The following is a 20,202-nucleotide window of genomic DNA, read 5'->3' as shown; positions in this document are numbered from 1 at the left end:
AGACTCCCGTCTGTTGTCAGGAGGTCATTTAGATACACTTCTTTTTTGGGCTGCAGCCCTTTTTTTTTTTATTGATACAGAACTGAGTCAGGCTTTGTCGGCCCTGCATGATATTTATTAGCCTCTTACTAATTACTCGGCTGTGTCTAATTCTTGATTCTGATTGGTCAGAACCTTCAAACAACGCTAATTAATTCTGAATAGTGAGAGCGATGCCAGGGACAACATGATCACACATGTCATATCATATCTGAAATGTCCGTCATGTTTGTTTAGTTTATGACTTCACCTCTCTCTGATGACAATGTGCAAAACATCAGTTTCCGACAGCATTGGTGAACAACATGGAGGATGTTTTTAATATTTTTCTCAAGAAGAAACGAGGAGGAAAGACTGCACAAAAACTAGAAAGGGATTTTAAACACACATGCAGTGCAGTGAAAGAGACGTCGACCAAATTGAAGAAGACAGACACAAAGAAACCACAAACTGCATCACAGTATGAGCTGCTTCGGCAAAGTTACAGGACCAACTGAGTGAGAAGAAAATGCAGTAAAGTCACAGAGGAGAGGGACTTATAAGTGGTGCTCATGTTGAGACTTTACTGTGAATGAAAATGTAAGTTTAACGTGATTTATCACAGAAAACAGTTCAAAATGTAGACTTTACCTTGATTAAAATTGCAAAAGTTTAATGTTAATTTGATCAGTAACAGCTGATAAGAATATCATTACTACAGAAGCACTACCAACCACTGAATCTGAGGGACTTTTAGCTGCAGACACAGGTCATTTTTAAATCAATATAACATTGTTTAACTTAGCCTCAACACTTAGTCTCAATCTGTTTGGCTGTTAAGTCAGGTAAAAAGGGTTAATGTATGGTGAGCATTAACCCCCTTCAGGGTGGACAAGTTTAACAGGGTCTTGTCATCATTTAAAATCATGAAAGTTCGTGAAGGAGAACAGTAATGATGAGTCACTCGATCTAACCCTGATGTACTCACATCACACATGTACTTCCTCTGAGTTGTGCAGTGTGGCTGCATGAAAACAGAGCTCGCTAATCCAAATAGCAACTCTTTTTCATGTCAGCTGTGTTTTTCCCTTCAAGATTAACCTCACTCAACAAGTGAAGCCCAGACAAGTTAGAACATATAGTGTTGTGGTCAAGAATATACCCAGACAAACATTAAGAGAGACTTATTTTTATCCTATGTATTCCTGCTCATCACAGTGCTCAATAATGTTGAAGGTACTTGAACGGACCACTTAAGAGACCACAGAGTGTTTACTTTCAGTGACTACAACTGAAGTGTGTTGTAAAAATGACATGCATAAGAAGACAGAGAGTTTTTGTAACACAGATTACATCCAACTTTAAACATCATTGGATGATTTTTCAGTTAATCAATTTGATTTGTTAGTGAAGTTTATGATATAAGTGTTGTTCCAGCTCTACTCTCTTCCTTCTTGTGCCGTCTTCTTGGCTCTGCCTCCCATGTCTTCTTATATTTAGCTGCAGACTCTTCTTGTTGTGTGTTGGGTGGTGGGGGCTGCTAGGGGCCAGGTGCTAGAGTAGGTAGTATCAGTGTTGTCACTACCTGGAGCTTGCATGTACGGAGCCTGGGTCTGTTGAACGTGGCAGTACTGTAGGGGTTGGGTTATAAATTGGGGTGTTCTGCTGGTGGATATGATGGACAGTGGGAGCTGGCATGGAGGGGGGTTGGTCTGGGGTGCCAGAGTTAACTGTTTAGCCTCTAATACCCCTTTTCGACCATCATGAACCTGGTTCTAGTCCCGGGCTGGTGCTCGCGCTGGTTCGGAGCTGGTTGAACTTGCGAATGTACTCGGCACCAGTTTGTTTTTCCACCCGCTCGAGCCCGTGGAAGAGCCAAGTCATGACGTCACATCTATGTGACCGCTTTTCCCAGCAGCGCTAGCGCAAACTTTCCCTCACAATAACAACAGTGGCGGACAACGTAGCATGCTTGCTGGTGTTGCTCCTGGCTCTTCGTAATCACATGAGGTCCCGAAGAGAACTTATCTAACTTTACCAACACTTCTGTGCTAGTTGTCGTGCTTTACATGGACGGCGACTTCACCCCTCGCACCCCTGTCCCTCACCCCTGACGTGAGCAGTTCGCGGTTCTAGACCAGCAGACAGTTGGCGCTGTTCTGGAACCTGGTTCTCTCGCAGTCGAAGCACAAAAAAATGTTTTCAATTGATCACCAGCTCCAAACTGGCCCTGAAACTGCCTCGGTGAAAAAGGGGTATCTGAGGTGTCATGGGCCCAACTAAAGGAAACATCAGTGAAGGGAGGAGCCCACTTGATAACCCCAGTGATGTGCTGGCTCTCGCTCCCCATCTGTCCTTTCTATCTCAGGCTTTGGGGGACATCAGGAGCCATGGGGTAGGCTACTAAACATATCAGTAAAGAGCATAGTGGGGTGGGTTTCTTCACTGAGCTCTCATCCTTTTTTTCAACACAAGTACCTTGTGTTTATGTCAAATGCCTCTCCTCTAATACAGAAAGAAAAAATATCACAATATCATTTTTTTCAACATGTGCAGCCCTATATGTAGAGGTCATGAGGGTTTAACTCTGCTATAAGCCAAGAGATATCGACCGTATCGACAGGATTCAATTAACAACAGTGGGAGATTATTAATAGAAGAAATGTAGGATTTTACTGTTACCCTTATAAAACAGAGAAGTTGTATCTCTGAATGTTTCTCTAAAAGTATAAGGAGATGATTTGGAGAGCTGTCTTCATATTTCTATGTACTCATTCAACATGGCAGGACTATTTTTAAAGGTGTTAAAAGGACAGATATATCTCTGAAGAAACTGAGGACTTTTTAAGTGGTGTCAAAAAGATTCTGAGAAGTGTGTCCAGTAATCTTCCCAGTCAACAGGTGCAGGACTGGAGGTAAGTGCACCGCTCGGAGTTCACAGCCTCTCCAGACAGCGGAGGACTGCTGCTGCTTTAATGCAGTGCTTTCAAGCTCAGATTGTCTGTGATTTTCAGCAGAATTAGCGTTTCAGTGTCAAGAAGACAAGAAACAATACGACAGGATGAGTGTTCCTGGTAACAAGACATGGCTCACTTTTTATATAATTTGAAATTGAAGTGCTAAAAAAAAAAAGAAAAAAAGAACTAATCTCTTTTTTTGTAGCTTGAGCACCAAAAAAGTTGACAAAAAGTAAAACAAACCTGTAGCAAAATGTATCGCAGAGCAAAGGCATGTTTAAATACAACTTATATTCATATAAAAGATGACCACAAATAAGCACATTTTTTGGTTATGGAGCATGCTGGAGGAATATTGTTAAAGAGAGACTGTAGAGAATCCTATCATTACATCAACAAAGAAATAAAATGTAATGAGAGGCAGTAGTCAATCTCAAATCAGAAACTGACAGAGCTGTGACGCTGTGCACATTTTATGAAGTCAAACAAAGCACAGCATCATCTGCATGTCGATCGATTTAAACAGCATGTTATCAAGATCGGTGTATCGTGTACGAATGTATCAGACAGCAGAAGCCAATCAAAAGACAAACACAGAGGAGCACAGAAATATGAATGCAAGACTGGGATGGAAATTCAAAAATCATCACTGAAAGACTTTTTATCTATCTGTGACCTAAACAGACGTTTATTGAAGTTAATAAGTATCGGCCAATAATGGGATTTTTTTCAATTACTTATTGTGCTGATATCTCAATTCTATCTAATAAAAACAACCTAAAACATGTGTTGGCTTTAACAAACTAACAAGCCTTCACATTCCCACGTTGTAAGTGGTGGTATACAATCTGTCGTCACATGCAGAGCAGAAGAGCAACATACGGCAACAAGAGTGAAAGTGGCATCTGATAGCAAATAAGAGGTATTGAAGAAATACAAAGCAGCAGTAGCCACAACTAGCATTAGCACCAAGTTCAGTACAGATTCAATTTGAAAACTGTAAGCTTTAGCATTTAATGACATAATCACCAAAAGCTTCTGCACTAGATGACCCACCTGTCACCAATCTCCGCAAACATTTCCGTCTGATCTAAAACAATATCAGCAAACTATGTTTCAGCTCGGACATGTGGAGCTCTGATGTTAGTTCAGTGAGTATGCTGAGTTTACAGCTTTCCGGTTTTGATAAACTACACATTGAACTTCTTTAGTATGAATACGTAGGGAAAATTAGCATTCATCTCATCAGTATAAGCCATCAGGTTCAGGTACTTATTGGTCTTTGGTTACCTGCTCAAAATAATCTATATCTGCATGCCTAATATGTTGTTAGACGCTGTTATGGTCGTACGGTTTTTAATGGGAAATTATTCCACCACATCAAGGCCTTAACATCATCTAATATTTTATTTTACACATTGATGTATTTAAGTCAAATATGCAGAGTAAGGTGCAGTGCAGGGAAAACCATGGAGAAGAGGATTCACAGAATATATGTTAATGAAAAAATAAACATTGTTAATCAAAAAGTTCAATATGATAACTGAGGGATGAGAAACAGAAGTTGTATCAGAAACCTAGCTGCAAAACTTAAACACCAGTCTGTCAGTGATCGTGGAACTGAGCTGAGACATAAACCAAACACAAACCTGTTTTTAATCAACTCTCCCCGGTGTTACTCTAAGCTCCTTTACATGAGAGCTTTTAACTGATCCAAACATACTCCAGTATCAACGTCATTATACACATTATCTAATTTCAACTCATTTCCCTACATGGCAGCTACTTTGTGACCTTTTCCTATGATCTGTCTTCCCGGGTCATCATTTATGATTCACACCCACAAACTGTGTTTTTCATACTGTGTATGCTCGTAAAAACCTGGTGCATTTTTTATCCTTACCTTACTATCAATTCATAAGATAGAAGTGTACATGGTGTATATGTTATATTTACTATATTTATCTTATTTTATATTCACCTTATCATTATTACTATTATTATTTTATTATTTATTTATTTTAATTTACTAATTCATTTTTATTTATTTTAACTATGTAAGCACATTGTCGTACTCTCATGTTCCATGTTGTAAGCTGCTTGAACAAATAAATTCCCCCCAATAATACAGTATATATATATATATATATAACTCCACCACAATCCAAGAGCGTATGTACATCCATTCGTTCTTACTGTTAAAATTACTTTTAGTTTGCAAACTCAGACTCTTTCTTAAATCTAAAACAACATTATCATGAGTAATCAGTTCATGTATATAAGAATATCTAAGATATAGAAAATAAAATAAATAAATAAAAAATAAAATAAAACATGTTTGCAGCATAAATCATTAAAGTTAATATTTAACACTCACTGAAGTGTCTCAGTTTAGAGCTCTGCTGGTAAAGTCTGGTAGTGAGAAAGGAGTTATTAAGTGGGGGGAGAACTTTTTTTTACATCATATTTGTCCTCATGTCTGATACTGGAGCAGGATTAGTATGTTTTCTGTTGAAGTATGTTTTAGACAGACAGCTAAATTTCTGCGAATTTAATGTTCATGCTAGCAAGTGAATGTGCTGTTCTTTCAGGACTAAAGAGTTAACCGTGTGCATTTTTATGTTATTTAGACATTTAATGATAATAATAATAATTTTATTTGTAGAGCACTTTTGAAAAACCAAGTTACAAAGTGCTTTAAATGGGCAGCAAAATAAAACAGGCAGTTCATAAAATCACACAAGTAAAGATAAATAAATAAAACATATTTCAAAAGACATAAAATTCCCCTAAAATAACTCTAAACGAAAACTTAAGAAATATATATATAACTTAAAATGGTTAAAATTAAAAAATAAAACAGAATAAAATAAAATTCTGATCAAATCTGGGAAGGCTGTACAATAACAGTATGTTTTCAGAAGAGATTTAAAAGAGCTCACTGACTCAGCAGACCTGATCTCCTCGGCCTGATTGTTCCAGAGTGTTGGACTCCTCACTGCAAACGCCCTGTCCCCTTTCGTTTTCATTTTTGTATTTGGAATGCACAATGAACCTCTGCCCCCAGAATCTTAATGCACGTGTTATAAGATACTAAAAGGTCTGCTATATAGCTAGGAATAAGTCCATGTAGAGTTTAAAAAGTAATAAATATAATCTTAAAATCAATTCTTAAACATACAGGGATGTTATATGGTTGAATTTTTGGTTCTGGTTAAAACCCTGGGTTACTTACTGGGACACATCATGACACCAGGGCTGTGACGGGTAATGTTAATCCGGTATGTCTCTCACCTTTTGTAAGTTAGCTAAGGCAAACAAATCTGATTTTACAAAGTTTAGAGCCAATTCTTTGCTCATGGGAAAGTCTTCATCAATAAAGAACGCTACCGATTTTGTTCAAAGTGGTCACCAGATTCAACATGAAAGTTCCTCACTGCGCCTTTTAGTACAGATGATAATATATCTGCACTCCTTCCTTATCTTCTGATCTGTGAGCTTGAATAAATGTCAAGTGCTGTTAAAAGTTAAAGCGCAATAAGTCAGTGACAGCTTGTGAAGTTGGAGATAACTCATTGCAATGCTCTGTTCTGACTTTATGTAATTCATATCTTCTGATCTCTATATCAAAATAATTCAACATGTCTGCTCTGTTTCCATCCTGCTGCAGTTCACTTCATGAGCATCTCCCTCTCCCTCTCTCTCTCTCTCTCTCTCTCTCTCTCTCTGTCAAAGGCTTTCTAAATAAGATGTATAAATAGGCTGATGACACAACTGCGCCCTTCACAAAGACACGGAGGAGAGAGAAAAGAGGGGGGAACAGGACTCTGGCTTTAGTCGTGGCCGCTTTATTCTTCTGCTTTTCAGAGGCACAGGTTAAAAGGCAGCCATTTTTCTTTTCATGCCTCCCTCCCTCTCATCCCTCTTTCTTTCCTTCTCTCCCCCCCTCTCGTTCTCGGAAACAGGTCGTCTATTGTGGCGGCTAGCGAAAGGCTACTGTGGCATTTATCAGAGAGGAGGAGGATGAGGGGAAGGCGAGGGGGGAGAAGACAAAACACACTCCCAATAAAGAGATAGAACAAGAGAAAGAGAAGAAAGGATGTGTATAAAGGCCACTTTTTTTTTCTTCTTTCTTCACAAAGACCCCCCACCCCCACACCCTTCCCACCCCCTACTCCTTGAGGCTAGTGCAGACAAAGGAGTCCGGACCCTCACAATGTGCTCTCTCCTTTAGCCCGGCACACTTTATATCCTCACTCCATTCACTGCGGCTTCTTGAGAGCACCCACGTGTGTGCGACGTATGTGTGTGTGCGCGTGCGTGTGTGTTTTATGGAGTTTGTAATGGTGGTGGTGGGGGTCTATGTTTGCTGAGGGTCTTATAGACCAAGGGGCCAAGGCTCTGAGGTGTTACTATGGAAACGCCTTTGAGCAGTAAGGAGCACAACAGGTGATTCTGCTGAGGGCCTGTTCGTCTCAGCATTGAGGAACGGCAGGAGGTCTTTGCTGTGTGTGTGTATTTCTGTGTGTGCGGGTTTCACTAGTATAGCTGCTTATGCTCCAAACAACTTAGTGCCATAGGTCTTAACCAGCTCCAATAAGCCGGGGATCATGTCTGAAGTTGGCGGCTACCCACCATAATGACATGCTGCCCGGCTCGGCAGGTTCAGGGGGCTGGCTTACACATATATATACGAGTCTGGAAATAGGAACACATACAAGAAGCACTGATGGATAAAATGTTTTTTTTTAATCTATAGACTCTTTTGTTAGCGATTATAAAGCTCCAACAAAAGAGTCAATCACATACAAAAGAGTCAAAGTCAAGAGCCAGTCAATCCAAACAGAGACGCACATTCAAGACGCAGCAATAGAGATAAAAGCAGGGAGTGATCTGGAGAAAACAACGGGAAAGATGTATAAGAAGTTCCTCAGGAAGCAGGAGAAAATGGATACCTAAGATGGATACATTAAAATATTTTATGAAACCATGCACCAAGTCCTAAAGCCAACCTTCAACCAGAGAGGGGCCCTCAAAGTGTTACAGAGACGTACCATACACGTGCTGCAGCTCACCTTTACTTTGTGGAGCAGTTTTCTTTAAAACACCCATCCTTCTTTTTTTTTAAGTTATACTTTTGCCTTTAATGGACAGGACAGCTGAAGAGAGATAGGAAATGTGGGGAGAAGAGAGCGGGGGAGGACATGCAGCAAATGGTCGATGCTGGAATCGAAAAATCTTTAAAACTACGCTGTACATTAGACTACCGGACGGACTCTGAGACAGTATTCAAACATGGCGAAGCATTTTAAAGCTTTACAGGACAAATGTTTCCCTCAGGAGATCGAGCCTGTGCTCAAACAGAGTACATTCTTCAAGTGGACAAAAACATGGCTGAACAAAATCATTTTCATATCCCCCATGTTAAAAGAAAAACTAGTTAACTAATTCTGAACTAAACAGTATTCTGTGATATGTCTACGTGTCTCTGTGGAACATGAATTGAGGGTTCTTTCACCCCTGAAAATATTACCGAACAAATTTTCTGTTTGATGAATGTTTGCTAATAGCTTCAGTGTCTCCCTGTTTCATGAGATAGAACTGTTCTCTGAAACTAAAGTTGTATGTGTTGCCTCTTTTCAAGAATAGCATATGTAGTGTGGGAGAGTGAAGCGCTTTAAAGCCAGAGAAGCCGTTCACTTTAACATAAGGCCGAGTACGATGCTGGAAGAGTTTGGGAGAGATTGTCACGCCCTGTAACTAAAAAAACAGAACTATTACCTTCACACAAAAGAACTCAAATCAGTCTTACCAGCATGACCGTCAAAATATTCCGTCTTTTTGAGACAGTTTTACAGTTTTATGTATTTTATCTTATTGAGGCCACAGTTGTGTGCTGAAATGTCAATATGCAGTCAGTCCTGGCAAATAGGATGCATGGTGTTCTAATACAGGGATTCCCAAAATTTTCAGCCCGCGACCCCCAAAATATAGGTGCCAAAGAATCAAGACCCCCACTGTCCCTCAAAGTGATTTAATGTGGCTTAATTTAGCTGGCCTGCAGATAATTAGCCTACCTACATGAGCATGCAGCTGTGTTTCCTGTGCTGTTATGAATTAACCTACTGCTACTGATGCTTTTGATAATTAACTGTTCGCTAACCCTAAACTGAAAAGTCATCTGGCAACAAAGAAAGGCAGAAAACTCATTACATTTTCTATTTTCAAGGTTCAAAGTTCAGCTACGATTTTGGTCTATATTTCTTACTATAAAACATCCTGGAAGACATCTCAAGACCCCCCATTTGTCTCACGACCCTCCAGGGCGTCCCGACCCACACTTTGGGAACCCCTGTTCTAATAAATAGTTTGATCATAAAACTGGAATTTCAATGTGTAATTTATTCTGATGTACAGAAATAAGTTACTCGTACTGAAAAAAATGAAGATAACAATTTGCATGGACATTTTTGAGTAGAATGAAAGTAAAAGAATAAGTTAGAATAAGTACAAAGCAAATCATGTTGTTTGTAATAAAGTAATAGAGTTTGCCTAACTAGAGAAGTCTTGTTGCATTTACGCAATAATGGCCAAGTTGATGTGACTTAAAAAGATCCATGCAAATTGTTACCACATTTTTTTTTACATTGAGCCAGCATATCATTTTATAGAGTGTGCACAGGAGCAACAGCCAGCTGCTTACATAGATATTCAATTTTGGGTTGGTAGCTGCCATGTATAGCAGGACGGCACCATAACATCACTTGAACACAGAATGAAACATCCAACACAACTTAGTTTCCAAATTATTTTTGACACAGTAAGATACTGTTTTACATACTTTCTGTTTATTTTCCTTCATGAAACTGATCCACATCCATGATTTAGAGTTTTAAAAATGACACGAAAAGGACCTAAACTGCACAGGACCTAAATGTGAAGTCAGAAACATATCTTATTTTATGATGGACTGACAAAATAAGAGATCTGATTAATCAAAAAGATATCTAACACCTCAACACAGCATGGAAGGTAAAGCTGTGGTCATTAAACAGTTCAGAGAGGAGTCAAAGCAGACATGTTTGATATGTTGTCTGTCTGCTGCAGCTGTTGTCAGATTCAAACAAGCAACCACCTCAAACTGAGCAGACACACAATGGCCCACTGTCGCTTTAGACTTCACGGATTTTAAATGGACGCAAATCATGCCTCTGGACTGCTGTCAGCAAACAAACGCTCTTTAGTCGTTTGCAAATGACCCCACAAGTATGCACAAACACACTCACACACATAACACAGGTACAGAATGGGGGTTTGTATTCAGAAAAAAACAACATAGGGTTTCTTGTGACAACAGTGTGGTGTCGCGTGTCTCAGAGGAAAGTCATGTAAATTAATCAGGAAACGAGTACGTTTATGTGTGTGTGCCAAGCTCGAGCATCAATAGAGAGTTTGTGAATTCTCATGATCAGCACAGAAATAAACAAATCTGTTGGAACAGGATGGCAACGAGCCGATCATACCTTAACTTTTAGTCACAGTGAACAAAACATCATCTGTTTGTGCCTTCCTCTATGATGCAAATCCAAAACTGTAGGCCAACACTGAAAAGTAAAAAGCAGCTGAAACAAGGTCAAAAGCAAAGAGTGTCGACAGGTCTTTCTGTCATCCTTCAAGTGTAAAATGACAATAACTATTCTTACATTTGTCTCACTCTTACTTTTTACGAGTATAATCACAAGGTTCGCATCCATCTCTACGTTTCATTCTTTGGAGAAACTATCACACAAGATTTTTAAATGATTAATTGTCTTGTCGTCATCGTCATTTTAGTCTTCTGATGTTTACAGTCCTCGTCACATACAGCCTTTTACAACAAGTCCACACTCTGATGGTAGAGGATGCTTTTTTAGTCAGGAACCATCAGCAGCAAAAATTCAATCAGTTGTCTTAATCCTAGGGAAGAAGTTCTGAGATGAATCGAATGATTAAAGGTTCATTATAGTTAAGACAAGATCAGTTGTGAGTCTGTGTCCGGCGGGACATTAAGACTCTGCAAGTTACGGACTTCAGAGCAGTGAAGGGGCTGATTATTTAGAATAATCCCTCCTAATTTCAATAAATAATAAGACCAAACACTATTAACTATGTACTTTAAGTTACATAAGTACACAGAGAGAGAGAGAGTAGATCTAACTGGCCGCATATAAAATTTAAATGTTTGAAGTGTTTGCTGTATGTTTTTGTTGATTGTTACTGGTCTGGTTTTGGTTTTTAACTCTGTAAAGCACTTTGAATTGCTCTTGTATGAATGGTGCTTTATAAATAAACTTGCCTTGCCTTGCCATTAACTCATCTCATTCATACACATTCACACACGGCTGTTTATGTCACAATTTGGGGTTCAGTGTATTGCACAAGGACACTTCTTCTTGAGACTGTGGGAGCTCGGATCGAACCGCCAACCTTGAGAAGCAGGCAGCTGACTCTGTGTTGTCTTTTTTATCCTGCTTAAAATGAGCCCTTTAGCAGCACATTTTTAAATCATTATTTAATGATGCTGTTAAACACAATCTTGAATAGAATATAAGAGATAGAGCATTCTTCATTTTTGCAAAACCTAAGGCCTGTGTTGCATTACGTTACGAGTTTGCATTACTTTATGTTGAGTTTAAAGAATGGTGAAAATGTGCGTGCATCATGAGGCTTGTTTTCATACGCATATTTAGATTGACCTTATGGACCTCTTTTAATTTAAATAAGCAGAAGAGCAAGAACAGAACTTACAGAAGACCTGAAGAAACTGTAGGTTGGACGGATTCTTTTGATGAGAAGCATTTAAAGATACTCCCAAGAATCGACATCACAAACTCCTAACACTTAAAAAACTTCAAAAACTAAACACAAAAAAAAACTCCTTTCTTTAAAACTTGTAAAGAAAATCTTGAGTGTTAAAAGATTGTGTATGTTTCTGAATTAATAAACATGATCAATGTTTTAATGTTTGCGTTTATATGGCAATTTCTGATCAAAAAATATCTGTTGGAATTTTTTTATTAGTTTTAAATGTCAATATCTTTATCTTTTGGTTTCTGCATTACTCATTTGTTTGCCTCAGGTTTAACAGATTTTAAAGACATATTTTAAAAGATACTCAAAAAGTACTTAACATAAGCTCAAATTGTAAATATAGGTTGAGGCTAATCACTTCAGAGTTGTAAGGGTTAAGAGGCATATTTCACAGGGTTCACAGTCGCACATAAACCTGCTCATTCATGTCTTGACTGCTAAACAATACAGGGCCGTTATATGACGAGCATAAAGGGAACAATGAGACAAAAGAAACCTGTAGTTATGCTGCTCTGACAAACATCAGAATAAAAAAGGCGCATACTTCCAAACAAAAGCTTCCCGCTCAGCTCTGTATTTAATGAAACACACCTTGGTCCTGTAGGAGCTTGCATCTTAACATCGCGTGCTGAATGAACGCCCGAGCCTTTACCACAGGCGTGCAAACACACGGAGAGAAAGTTCTCAACACTCAAGCACTGTTTACTTTTTTTTTCTTAAGGATTAGAAAGTGTTCAAAAGTGGCATGAGAAACGCAGGGCAGCATTCAAGGATGCTTCCGTTCTTTCTTCGTCAAAACTGATTTACAACAGTTGATAAATCGCCTGCCACGGCAGAAAGCGCAGGCTTGACTCCCGCCTTATTATGAGCTTATGACAGCATTCATGGATGAGTGAGTGCACATACAAAGCACAGCTGGCACAGCGCACATGCACTTTGCTGCAGCATGTGCAGGACGGAGTGAGATCTTCCAAAGAGTGACTTATAACGCCTGTTCTTCATCATCAGCCTTTAAGAATACAAACCTCTTAATACACAAATTAACTCACACACGCACAGACACAGACAACAAAGACACACAACGCCTCTGACATATTCAACCTTGTGAGCACAAAGCAAACAAATCTCCCTCCTATATATATGTATATATATATGTATACATATATATGTTAATTTGTTAAACAGTTTGCTGCAAGCAAAGCAGGAATCTTACCTTGCTGGTGTGTGTAGCTTCTCACAGAGCCATGTGTGAGTGTGTGAGAGAGTGTGTGTGCAGCTGAGTTGTCTCTAGGTGTCTCTGAGAATGGCCCATCACTTCAACAAGACTTGTTATTTATAACCCGCCCAGCGTGAGCCACCCTGAGTACATCTGTGTCTGTGTGTGTGTGTGTGTGTGTGTGTGTGTGTAGAAGTGTGTGTGTCCAGACAAGTTCCAAAAGTCATCCTTTTTTTCTCCCTCTACCAGGGCAACAGGTGGAAAGCAGAGGAATGATGAGAGGAGGTGTTTTAGATGATCAAAAAGCTGTTCCACCTTTGTGGTTCTTCACAATCAAGTAAAAAACCAAGACCGTTTTCTGACGTCTTTGACATCCTTGATCATGAGTTCTCCTCTTTCTCGCTTTGTGCGCCTCAAAGATTCAAAGAAAATGAAAGACCTTACACTTCAAGATGAACACAAACCTCTCTTATATTTTTTGAACTTGCATAAATGTAAGTAAATGTTGTCTCTGTGAAAGTGATGTTCAGAAGAGTGTTTTTTTATGGATCAGAAAGGCTCGACACGAGGAGAACAGACTGTTACATAATGCAAAAGAGGACATTGTGAGGCACAGACACTGACTGTGGCATCACGCTCTTATCAAGGATGCAGTGAAGAATTAACCTGAATAATCTCTCTCTATACACTCTCACCAGTCACAGAAGAGAAAATACTTAAGCACAAAAGCCTCAGCAGAAACAGCTTTAACACATTATTAACAACATGTAAAACAACCTTAGTAATACACCGTCACAGCTTTTTTGTCAGCAAACGATCAGAGGAGACAGAAAACGCTCACCTTTGAGAGCAAAGGGCGACACTTTGAGAGGCCAACAGCTCAAAGAGACAGATTTAGGTTCACTGTCGTGTAAAACAAAGGAAAGTCAAAAACACACATCTGAGCGGCGGGAATAATGACACAAAAATCTGCTTCTTCTGCTACTCCAGTCTGAAGGGTAGTTTAGGATTTTGAAAAAGTGTGAAACATTGTAGTGATCCATGTGAGTACACACGGATGAGTGCTGTGCTTACTATAAGTCATATTTCACTATTCTACCAACAACTGACTACAGATGAACTTCAATAAAAACGCTTTTCAATGCACAGCGGCCTCAGATCACTACGGTTTGCAGAGTGGTCAGATTTAAAACAATAAATGAAATCCTTAACTTTTCATAGATTTGTAATTTAACTTTGTCAAATGCTTGTCAATGAATCTGCATCAAAGTATCTGTCTTTAGTCCTTTAGAACAGGGGTTCCTAAAGTGTGGGTCATGTTTTTTTTTTTTATAATCTAATCTTGCTTATTTGACCCATTATTGTAAAAAAATAGACAAAAATAGTAGTTACACTTGAAATAGAACCCTGCAAATAAGTACATTTCATTAGTTTTCTGCCTTTCTTTGATGCCCTTTGACTCCTAAAGTTAGGGTTAGCTCACAACTACTTAACAAAAGGATCTGTAGCAGCAGGTTAATTCACAGCAGCACAGGAAACACAGCCACATGTGCATGTAGGTAAACTAATTTTGAAGCAAAATTGAACCACTTCGAAGGACAGTGGGGGGTCACAAGTCTTTGGCACCTATATTCTGGGGGTCCCAGGTTTAAAAGTTTGGGAACCCCTGCTTTAGAAAGCTTCAGTAACAAACATCTAGTGGGAAAGTCTAAAAAAGGAAGGGTTTGATTTCAACCCTGGATGAATTAAATATGTCTGAATATGACACAGGGTGCAGGCTGGCCTGGTGGTCTAAGCACAGAGGCCCAAGTCCTCGTCACAGGGGTCGACAGTTTGACTCGCAGCCTTTGCCCTGTTGCAGTATGTCATACCCCACTCTAACATTTCCTGTGTCTTCAGCTCTTTCATACAATAAAGGCAAAAAAGACCAAAAAATAACTTCAAAAGAAGAGTGAATATGGCTCCAAATCAAGACGGGGGAAATCACCAATCATCAATATCTACACATTATTAGGAGCTGCACCTTAACTTTTTCTTCCTGAATAATAAAGCTGTCAATTATTTTAGCGTCACATTTCAGAGACCAGTAAAAATTACATCCACAACGAGGTCTTCAGATGTGTGAAACACTCTACGCACAGAGGAAAATAGAACTTAGATTAAACAGGCTCAAACAAAGACTACATTATTCAACTTGGTGGTTGTTGTTAATCAAAAATAAACTTTATCTTTGAAAGAAAAATGTGCAGCCCTACAATGTTAAACAATCATACAACATGATTCAGCAGGAGGTTAATAACTAATGGTTTTTAATAATCGATCAGCCCCATGATCCTCAGCTTCATTAAGCGCTCTTTAAGTGAGCAGCATAATTTAATAACAAGGGCTGACGCTGACCGCTCTGAAGTTTCGATCACAGCTGTGTGGATAAAACTGTGGACTGTCGGCGTATTGATCACTCAGTCACCCAGCTGACTGTTTTGAATCCCACAGTTCTTGTAATGCTTCCAGAGGAGACAATGCAGACAGAGGGGGTTTATTTAAAGAGATCATAAGGCTTTCCTGAACACAGCATTGTTCTCTGTGATTGGCTTGGCCTCACACTGCGCTAAAGCTGAAGCTGAGGTGGAAACGCACACACACTCACACACACACACACACACACACAAACACACAAACACAGACACAGACATAAAGACACACCACTCTTCTCCATTGTGGTGTTCCCCTGTGGACTCTTGCTTCAATAGGATTCAGAAAACAATGTCCAGAGGATATAGGGGGTCAGGAGGAGAGAGGGGAAAAACCTTTGTCTGCTCTGCTGCCCTTATGGAGCCATCCGATGTATAGGACATTGTACACACACACACACGCACATTCTCACCAATCCACTCACGAACAAACCAATTACAACGTGATATCAAAAACACAGAGTGCACAGCAATTCAAAATTATGTTACAAATAACGCACAGCATGGGGTCAGGGTATCAAACAGGAGCTGAGGAGTGAGAGCCTATCTCCTTTTTTTTATATTGGAATGCTGCCCAGTGCATTACAGTGATTATAGCATGACTGTTATAATCACTATATCGCACAGGGGGGGGGGACAGTTAAACAATCAAACTCCCCTCCGAGGAAAGAAAGGGATCTAGAGTTTGTAAATCCAGGAGCAGCTTTAATTTGTTTTAGCTTAAAAGTCTGACACTCGTGTTTTAGCATTAAAGTCTGATTGAACATGGATTTTAGAGGAAAACTGATATCGATATTTGGTCAAATAATACCTCTGTTACAGATGTAGAGTGTAGTATTTACAGTATTTAGCAGAATTTAGCAGAACAGACTTGGTAGAAATGGACTATGACGTTCGTAAGTAAGTTTAAAATAGTGTTTCATTACCATAATATAAAAAAAAGATTGTTTATGTTATCTAAAAATAAGTCGTTAATATCTAGATAAGAGCGGGTTTCGCTCCACAGAGGCCGCCATCATGCACCGCCATGTTTCTACTGTTGTACAGAATGGATAAACTCGTATCACACGACTTTTTGTATTTAGTGAATGGCACATGAAGATGCTGCGGGTGGAAGACGAAGAAGAAGAGAGTGGTTGCTGTTGCGTGCAAAAAATGTACATTGATTTATGTTTTGGACGGTAAAAACTTGACAAATGGAGGATCATAATTATCATACATCACAGAAGCTTCTTTTCCTTAAAGGCCACCATAGCTTTAATGACAGGAGTGAGTAAGTAAGGGAGTGTTCAGTCTAGAATCTGACCTCTGGTTATTGCTTAATATTCCCTTAAGGAAACATTCATTCATAGAAAGTTTGTTAGTTTCCTTTGCACTACTGCCTTTAGTAAATTTCCCCTCTGGGACAATAAAGTTTTAACACATTAAATAAAAAATAAAAAACATGTTGACATTCATCAAATAAACTCCTGTGTAGTTTTGCATTGCTTTCTGGTACTTACTTTTCAATCAGCCCAGACTTTCTGGTATCTTTACATTAATCAGCCTGGAGTCAACATTCAGCACATGACGCTGACATATTAATTATTGGTCCAGCTCTAATTTCCATTGATTTGACTGCTTTCTTAACATTTAAATTTTAAAGCAGCCTGAAGGTCATTCAAGGTATTTCCAAAATCTTCAAAGACTTCTTCAACCATCTGGGTTTTTTTGGTTCTTACAAACTGAGGGAGGAGAAATACAAATCTGGCTACCATCCATGTTTGGATGGTTAGAAAAATAAAAACAAAGTGTGAAACTGGTTAAAAATGTTTTTATCATGCAACAGATGGAATATTTTTTTATACCCAGATGGTTAGAGGAGTCCTTGAAGGTTTGGAAAAACCTTCTAAATAGCAGTCAGAGTTTTTAAAGAGTGCTGAGTATTTGTTTTTTAGGAATGCACAGTGCGTGGCTCTGTGACTTTAGTAGCAGCAACACACAGGAGACACAAACTGGTTTGTACCTGAGTGAACAGATAAAGTAACATGAAGGGTAAATATTGTTTCCTTGCAGAACAATTTAAATTTATTCTGAAATGTTGGTGAAACAGTTGACTGATTTGACGTCTGATTATGAGAGACACCTGTCAGCCAATCAGAAATGTGATTATCATATGTTTGTGATGTGAGAAATGATAGCAGTGAGCCTGACCCACAGAGACGGAGCGATAGAGAGAGCACCCGGGTCACCTTTCTCTAACATGAACCCATTCACCTGTGAACACAAAGCTATGAAGAGGGGGCTGGGGGGGTAGAGGTGAAGGGTGAAATGCCAAGCCACTCCTAGAGATTATCCTGTGTCTGTGTGTGTGTGTGTGTGTGTGTGTGTGTGTGTGTGTGTGTGTGTGTGTGTTTGTGTTTGTGTGCATGTGTGTGTGTGTGTGTGTGTGTGTGTGTGTGTGTGTGTGTGTGTGTGTGTGTGTGCGTGCGTGTGCGTGTGTGTGTGTGTTTGAGGGCAGACATGTATAACACACACTCTATAGTGCTGATGACAGACAGGCTCTTTGCTTTACATCTGCACCGTGCAGATCAAAGAGCATGATGGGAGCGTGTGCATGCAAGTCACAGGACACAGAGACACAGCATTACTTTCACAATCAGCACAAATAAAAGAGAGAATGAGAGAATAAAAGAAAACAAAAGGAGTGATGGAAGCAGTAGGGGTGCGAAGAAAGGAGCGAAGAACGCTGAAGATTGACAGAAAGAAAGGTCAGGGACTCCCCACTGACGGACAGCTTTGTATGCAGCCAGTCACTGTAAAGACAAGCACAAACACAGAACACACTCACACAACCCACAACTGTACAGTCCAGTGTGACCCTGCTGTGACAGAGTGCCCACCAGCTTTACATACATTCAACACTGTACTGAGACGAAGACGTCCCCTCTGAACTGGTCCCGGACCTGCTGTGTGTCCATCTTTAACCAGAGTTCACCCTGACAGTCTCTTTGGCACCAACACAACCTCATCCATGGTCCACATTACACCATGGACACTTATTTCTGACCCTTTTTGGACACTTTTAAAGCTCCCTTGGCTGGGAACTAAGGCTCCACGGACCTACATCGCTCCTGTGCTGCACTTACAGGAGACTTTTCTGTACAGATGGACTCACTCCTTCTTCCTTAACCTTTCGGAAAAACCTCATCGTCAATCCTTCAACACGTACCCGTCAGGTGTTTGCTTGATATAAGTTTCAAATGTGAAAACTTGCACCACGTCCCATTGTTCTGAAACTTTGCAGAGTGAATTAATTCAGGAGTGAATTATTCTGCTGCACTCTTAAACTTCAACAAATCAGCTGAGGGGAGAGGAAGAGGAGGGAAAAAAAGAAGGTGTTGAAGTCTTTGGGAAAACGTTGACGCCTGAACCTATTCTTGGTGAACCTGCTGATATCCACTCATTTGCATCTGCCAACTGAAGTGACATCATCATCCTCATCATCATCATCCTCCATCAGTAGATAATGTGTTAGCTGCCAGTGCAGTGCAGCAGTGTTAGGCTCTCATTTCTGGCACATTCAGAGGAGAAAATAAAGATGTCACAGGAGAGAAAGGGGGCGGAGGAGTTGATGGAGTCTTTAGAGGAAGAGAAACTGGTTGATTGGTTTAAAGTGTGATGGAGGAAAGCGAAAAGAAAAAGTTTTTGGAAGATCACGGACTGACATGTGACAAAAACGACCCATTAAAGGTGACTGTGCAACACATCACACGTCCACACCTGAAATGCAGGAGACGTTTGAAAGTTTTGAGAGCAAATATTGCGCTACACAAACACGTCCAATGACTTCTACTTCACTCAGGGCATCCTGACATTTGAAGGATTAGTTACTGAGCACAGTTTTTACATTTAGTGCATCACAAAATCAAGCCGTTACTCACCAGTCCCGGTGCGCCCTGAGCTCCCCACGAGGAAAGCAAAGAAAAACTTCAGTCCTCCTTTCTCTCCCGCTTTAATTCCTCACCGCGTTCAGAGAGCGTTGGTTCGGAACCGAAGCTGCCCCGGTACATGTGCGGACTTCTCCTCTGCTCCGGTCCTGAAGTGGAGAGACACGTCTGTGCGGAGGCGGAGGTGGTGGTGGTAGGGGTGGATGTTGGTCAAGACGACGGAGAGGCGGAATCGTGGTGCGCTGCGTAAATGTTTTGGAGTCAGAGAGCGCAGCCTTGCTCTCACTCTCTCACTGACTCCCGGTGACTTTCTGTCTGCCGCTGGTTCCCAGTCACCGTCCGCTGCGCTGCGCCCTGCCGCTCACCTCCCCCTTAAAGGGAGAGGACTGATTTCAGGTGCTGGCGGAGGAGACACGGAGAGAGCCAAAACAAAACAGCAAAAACGATTAACCGTCAGCGGCTGCTCGTCACATTAACACACATCGATCATGATATTGATCAGTATTGGTTGATCATTGATTTCTTCTCCTTTCAGACCTATACAAGTTACATTAAATCAACAGTGACTTTACACAAGTTTAGACTCATAAATCAAACACATCAAAGTTATTGTTGCTTTATTTTAGTTTAAATAATTGGAAATAATGAAAACACAAGTAGTGCCCAAAGGAAAACCCTGAGGTACCGGGAGCACAGAGGACAGTCTGGAGTTCAGGGATTTTTTTGTTTTTCTCTCTCCCAATATTCCTTTGTGAATCAAA

The 20,202-nt window shown here is 40.1% G+C and overlaps 1 protein-coding gene across 2 annotated transcripts in view; it reads right to left on the bottom strand.

Moving 5' to 3' along the window:
* The window catches only part of LOC117821460 (transcription factor SOX-13-like), a 66,124-nt gene extending 46,355 nt beyond the window's left edge, over positions 1–19,769 (bottom strand). For both annotated transcript variants that reach the window (XM_034695737.1, XM_034695746.1), the window contains exon 1: positions 19,436–19,769. The gene's annotated coding sequence lies outside the window, so the exon portion shown is untranslated. The remainder of the gene's footprint in view (positions 1–19,435) is intronic.
* Between the last annotated feature and the right edge of the window lie 433 nt (positions 19,770–20,202).

The sequence above is a fragment of the Notolabrus celidotus genome, chromosome 1, assembly GCF_009762535.1.
Source record: "Notolabrus celidotus isolate fNotCel1 chromosome 1, fNotCel1.pri, whole genome shotgun sequence".
Lineage (NCBI taxonomy): Eukaryota > Metazoa > Chordata > Actinopteri > Labriformes > Labridae > Notolabrus > Notolabrus celidotus.
The sequence above is the reverse complement of the archived record's forward strand: the minus strand, read 5'-3'. Positions and strand labels throughout refer to the sequence as shown.